This window comes from Stegostoma tigrinum, chromosome 19 (genome assembly GCF_030684315.1).
Source record: "Stegostoma tigrinum isolate sSteTig4 chromosome 19, sSteTig4.hap1, whole genome shotgun sequence".
Taxonomy (NCBI): Eukaryota; Metazoa; Chordata; class Chondrichthyes; order Orectolobiformes; family Stegostomatidae; genus Stegostoma; species Stegostoma tigrinum.
Window position 1 is genome coordinate 56,408,641 of NC_081372.1, and position 6,000 is coordinate 56,414,640.

Below are 6,000 nucleotides of genomic sequence, written 5' to 3' on the forward strand. Positions count from 1 at the left end.
CCTTTAAGGCAACATCTGAGGGAAATGCCTGTCCTGACTTTGGATGTAGTCCTGTTTCTATTGATAGGACTATCCAATTTGATAGCGTGATGCAGCCTATAATTCGCTGGAAATTGGCAATCGAGCTCCCAGAAGCTATTAACATGCATTAATGTGTGAAATGGAAAAGCTATATGCTGCTAGATACACTGGCAGCAAGACTTATTTTTGGAGACTCAGGGAGTTTTACTGTGCTGTGTCTCTGTCACTCAGCCTAAGCTAACACTCTGACAGCAGCCTCACGTTCCATTGGCTTCCATTCTGGCTTCAGAGCCTTGAGTGCTCAGTCCGCAGTGATATTCCCCTGAAAGACGAAGTGAGTGGTACACTGTTGACGGAACGTTTGCAGTGTTAATATGAGTGCTTGCCCCCAGCTGGCCCAACATGACTACACTGTGCCTACTTGGAAAGGAGCGTGGATGTGTTCTTACCGGTGTCCTAATCATCATTCTCATAGTAACTGCACTCCAGAAACAGTTTGTGCCTGTCCTGAATAAGATAACAAAGTGTGGAGCTGGCTGAACACAGCAGGCGAAGCAGCATCTCAGGAGCGCAAAAGCTGACGCTTCGGGCCTCGCCTGTCCTGAGATTGTGAAAGGAATGTACAAATTCAAGGTCCTTTGTTCTCCCTTCTTTCAGTTTGGTTCAGCTGGTTGCCCTCGTGCTTGGGGTTATAATAATTTATTGTCACTTGTACTCTGTGATGAACAACACAGTAAAATACAGAGAAAAGCTTCAACTGTTCCCACAATCCAGCGCCATTTTGAAAATTTTAAGACTAAAAGTCCATCTTTGTTCCACCATCTGCACCAGGAGCTCAGAGCTGGCCGACCGACAATACCCACCCTGCCACTCTTCTGCTGGCCCTGCTGGTTTCGGAGTTGCCACTCTTTAGGTGCGGGCTGAAGGGCCTGTTCTGTGCTGTACTGTTCTATGTTCTATGTTCTATATCTTCATCACTGGGCCCATGTCGCCAAGGACCCTCACTCGCCCCACAACCAGGACGACCCCCCCCACCCCAACCAGCGCCCCACACCCCCGGCTCTGCTGCCAGGGCATCGTCTCGCGAACATTCCGCTCTGGCGGCTCCACTCTGCGACGTCGTCTTCTCCACTACTGAGGAGAAAAAGAGAAAGAAAGAAGACAAAGAAAAAGTGAGGAAAGAAAGGAGGAGGTAGTCGCTAGGAGCAGACAGGCCTAGAAGCCTAAATGCTGCCTACCTTTCCAACTACGCCATCTCATGAGAATTTAGTTTTATATTCTCTTGAGCATGAAAGATGAAAGGATGATATCATTGATCTGTTCACTGTGACTAACAGATTTGATATTGTAGACTGGGATTTCATCACTTCTATCTTCCAATGAACAACAGAGCTTCCCTTTACTTCCTTTCTTATCCCCTTGACTTTTCCCAGGCACCGTTCCATCTCGTCAAATCCCAAACTGCTTTTGGTTCTGAAGACATTATCCTGAAATGCTTCGCTCTCCTCAGATGCTGCCTGGATCCACTGAGCGTTTACTGCTGGGGCCAGTTGCTGGAGGTGGGCGCGTCGACTGAAAATCCCAAAGGGGAGATGGATTGATTTTTGTTTCATTCGGAAGGATATTGAGGGAGGCAGAGGAGGAAACGGAATTGAGACCCAGACCAGGCATGTTTGGGAGAACAGACCGGTGCTGGGAATGCTGAACGTAGCTCTGTTATCGTGATGTGATGGTGGGTGTTGCCCTAGGGGTGTTCTGTAGTGTCAGGGGAATGATGGTGAAGAACAAGGATGCCATCAGGTACCAATTGAAGACCCTACCTCAGAATCTGAAGAAGACCAGGGTGCACTCCTTGTTGATATAAGGAGATGGTTGTGAAAGGGTTAATGTTGAAGTTGCAATAGCTCCACCCAATGTCTGATGCCACACACGCTGGTGGGTGGAGAGAGGGGCCTGAGTGGTGGGAGCTGTGGGCAGTAGTTGCGGCAGCATTGGATGAGAATTTTGGGACAGGCCCATCACAACATTGCTTCAGCCGTCACGACATCCTATAGCTGCCCCGTCTTACCATGCACCATCCTCCAAAGGAACAATGCCGCTCAGCGAAGATCCTCCCAAAGCCCAGCATCACTTGGGGCTGCCCCATCTGCTGAGGTCCACTGACCATCTGCAGGATCACTGGAACCTGCCCCAATCAGTCATGGATGGTGCCAATGGAGAGTTCAGCATTGGCAAAGTTGGCACCAAATGTACAGGAGAGGGACCTGCGTAGACGGAGATGGGAGAGGTCCTCAGCCTAGAGGAGAGTGTTTCTCTCCTTGAATGACTGGCAGAGGAGGCCATGCCACCACAACACACTAGCATGGTCAGAGATCACCACCTGGTTCAGTGCCATTGCCAAGAGGATGGGGTTGCAGTGTAGGACGAAGATTTACGATCCTCCATCAGGATCAGTGCAATACTCTGCTAACTGCGCCTTCACACTTAACTGTATCATTGCACCCATCTCCCAAGAGTGCCTCAGAAATATCCCAGGCCACTGGCAGGGGGAGGGCAACAGGCACCTGCTCAGACCCTGGCAGGAGAGAACCCTGCAGTGTCAATGTAACCAGCCCTGCAGCAGTGTAACCAGCCCTGCAGCAGTGTAACCAGCCCTGCAGCAGTGTAACCAATCCTGCAGCAGTGTAACCAGCCCTGCAGCAATGGAACCAATCCTGCAGCAGTGTAAACAGCCCTGCAGCAATGGAACCAATCCTGCAGCAGTGTAACCAGCCCTGCAGCAGTGTAACCAATCCTGCAGCAGTGTAACCAGCCCTGCAGCAATGTAACCAGCCCTGCAGCTATGCAACCAATCCTGCAGCAATGTAACCAATCCTGCAGCAATGTAACCAGCCCTGCAGCAGTGTAACCAGCCCTGCAGCAATGTAACCAGCCCTGCAGCAGTGTAACCAATCCTGCAGCAATGTAACCAATCCTGCAGCAATGTAACCAGCCCTGCAGCAATGTAACCAGCCCTGCAGCTATGCAACCAATCCTGCAGCAATGTAACCAATCGTGCAGCAGTGTAACCAGCCCTGCAGCAATGTAACCAGCCCTGCAGCAGTGTAACCAGCCCTGCAGCAGTGTAACCAATCCTGCAGCAATGTTACCAATCCTGCAGCAGTGTAACCAATCCTGCAGCAATGTAACCAATCGTGCAGCAGTGTAACCAGCCCTGCAGCAATGTAACCAGCCCTGCAGCAGTGTAATCAGCCCTGCAGCAATGTAACCAGCCCTGCAGCTATGCAACCAATCCTGCAGCAATGTAACCAGGCCTGCAGCAGTGTATCCAGCCTGTGCAGCACTGTAACCAGCCTGTGCAGCAATGTAACCAGCCATGCAGCAGTGTAACCAGTCCTGAAGCAATGTAACCAGCCCTGCAGCAATGTAACCAGCCCTGCAGCTATGCAACCAATCCTGCAGCAGTGTAACCAATCCTGCAGCAGTGTAACCAGCCCTGCAGCTATGCAACCAATCCTGCAGCAATGTAACCAGCCCTGCAGCAGTGTAACCAGCCCTGCAGCAGTGTAACCAATCCTGCAGCAATGTAACCAGCCCTGCAGCAGTGTAACCAATCCTGCAGCAATGCAACCAGCCCTGCAGCAGTGTAACCAATCCTGCAGCAATGTAACCAGCCCTGCAGCAGTGTAACCAATCCTGCAGCAATGTAGCCAATCCTGCAGCAATGTAACCAGCTCTGCAGCAGTGTAACCAATCCTGCAGCAGTGTAACCAGCCCTGCAGCAATGTAACCAGCCCTGCAGCAATGTAACCAGCCCTGCAGCAGTGTAACCAGCCCTGCAGCAATGTAACCAGCCCTGCAGCAGTGTAACCAATCCTGCAGCAATGTAACCAGCCCTGCAGCAGCCTGTCCCCTACAGGAACAGGTAGGCTGAGTGCCATGTGGTTATAGGGGCTACTGGAGTCACCAACACTTGCACTCTCTGGACCCAGCCATTAGCCCTCAGGACCAAAGGCAGGGCGAGAGTGGGATAGGGAATCTTGAGCACAAACCGGGATCCTGGTCTCACACGGAGGCAGAGCAGCATCAGAGGGCAGCCAGCTGGATGAGCAACACCTTCCCACACGCACACACACACACACACACACACACACACACACACACACACAGAGACACACACACTCCTCCACAATCTCCACTCAAGAGACTGCAGAGGGGCCAGGCCTCCCACCTCCTACCCCGCCGTGCCTGCTGAGCAACTGACTACACCCTGACTGTGTGACCCTCCCCCCCACCACCCCACCCCGAGCAGACCCTCTCCCTGTATAACCCACCCCCAACCCATGATGGTGGGCACCATGTGAATGTGGGTCGAGAGGGGGCAGCTCTGGGGGTGATGTGACCCACCGCATGGAGTGGGTGCCTGTCTGTTTGCACTCACACCCACTGTTTGCCAAACTGGCAGGGCACAGTGCCGGTGCTCTGGAAGATGTCAGGGCATTATTGACGTTTCCCTGAAAGTGCAATGCCGGTATCCCTGTGGCCAACAGGAGTTTCCAGGAGCGAGCGGTATTTGAACCTGCCAGGATCCAAGTCCGTTTCCCTGTCGGTTTTTCCCAATGGCTTTTGGAGGATCACAACCCATTGGGCTGTTAAAAAGGACGTGGAGCAAGCAGGAAAAGAGCATCAATTAGGAACTCACAGCTCTCTGGTGAGAATCACACAACGTCACATGGGGAAAGTGAACAAGGTGTAATCAGGAGGCCTCAGCATTGAGATGGGTACCGCTGAATACCTTGTCTCATTCTGTCGCACAATTTGTCAACTGATGTCACATTTTGTAGAATCCCTACAGTGTGGAAACAGGCCATTCGTCAAACAAGTCCACACCGCCTCTCTGAAGAGCATCCCACCCCCGCCTTTTCCCTGTAACCCAGCATTTCTCATGTCTAAGCCATCTAATTTATACAATCCTGAACACTACGGGCAATTTAGCATGGCCGATCCACCGAGCCTGCACACCTTTGGGCTGTGGGGAGAAACCGGAGCACCCGGAGGAAACCCACGCAGACACGGGGAGAATGTGCAAACTCCACGCAGACAGTAATCCGAGGCTGGAATCGAACTAGGGTCCCTGGCGCTGTGAGGCAGCAGCGCTAACTGCTGAGCCACTGTGCCACCCCCATAATTCTGACATATTTTATGGTTTCTCCTCCTGTCTCTCTCTCTCTCTGTCCTCCTCCTTAAAACCCAACCTCTTCTAACAGCAGGAGGGGACTCATCTTACTGAAGCTGTAATGGATCACGGCTAATTTCCAGTTCCCTCTCTTGATTCCACGGCCCTCGCTGCCGAATAAAAATTGATCAGCCTTAGAGCTGACCTTCTCTTTGATTGATGCCAGCCTTCGCAATCTTTTTGAACATTACCAGCTGCTCTTTGAGTGGAGGTCCTTCCTGATATCACCTTTGAATGACCTACTTCAAATTTTAAAGCTATTACCCCTTTCTCCAGGACTCGCGTCAACTAAATACATCAATTACACTGAGCCTTGCTTCTATGCCTCAGTATCGTTGTTTGTCTCATTATACTCTTGATGAAGCATTTTGGGATGTTCTACGATGACAAAGCATTTACTTCACTACAAGTGCCTGATGATAAAAGCCCCCCACAGTTTAATGGAACCAGGTGTATAATGAATGAATTCTTGCTTCTGATTCTTGCAACCTTGGTAAAAATAAAATGCCAGCTGCTGAAAGGGCTTTCTTTGTTCCTGGACTGTGACACATAGTGGGGAGTTCTCCTCCATATTCATCGATGTGTCTGTGTTTCATATTCAGGTCAATGATACCCATTGCTACAGCCCACACAATGATGAATCCTGCCCCACAGACACAGTTTATCTTTGCTCGTTGCTTCAGTGACTCATGTGGTTGGACCAAGGCGTCTGAGACTGACATCAGTTTGGCTTTGGTTCAGGA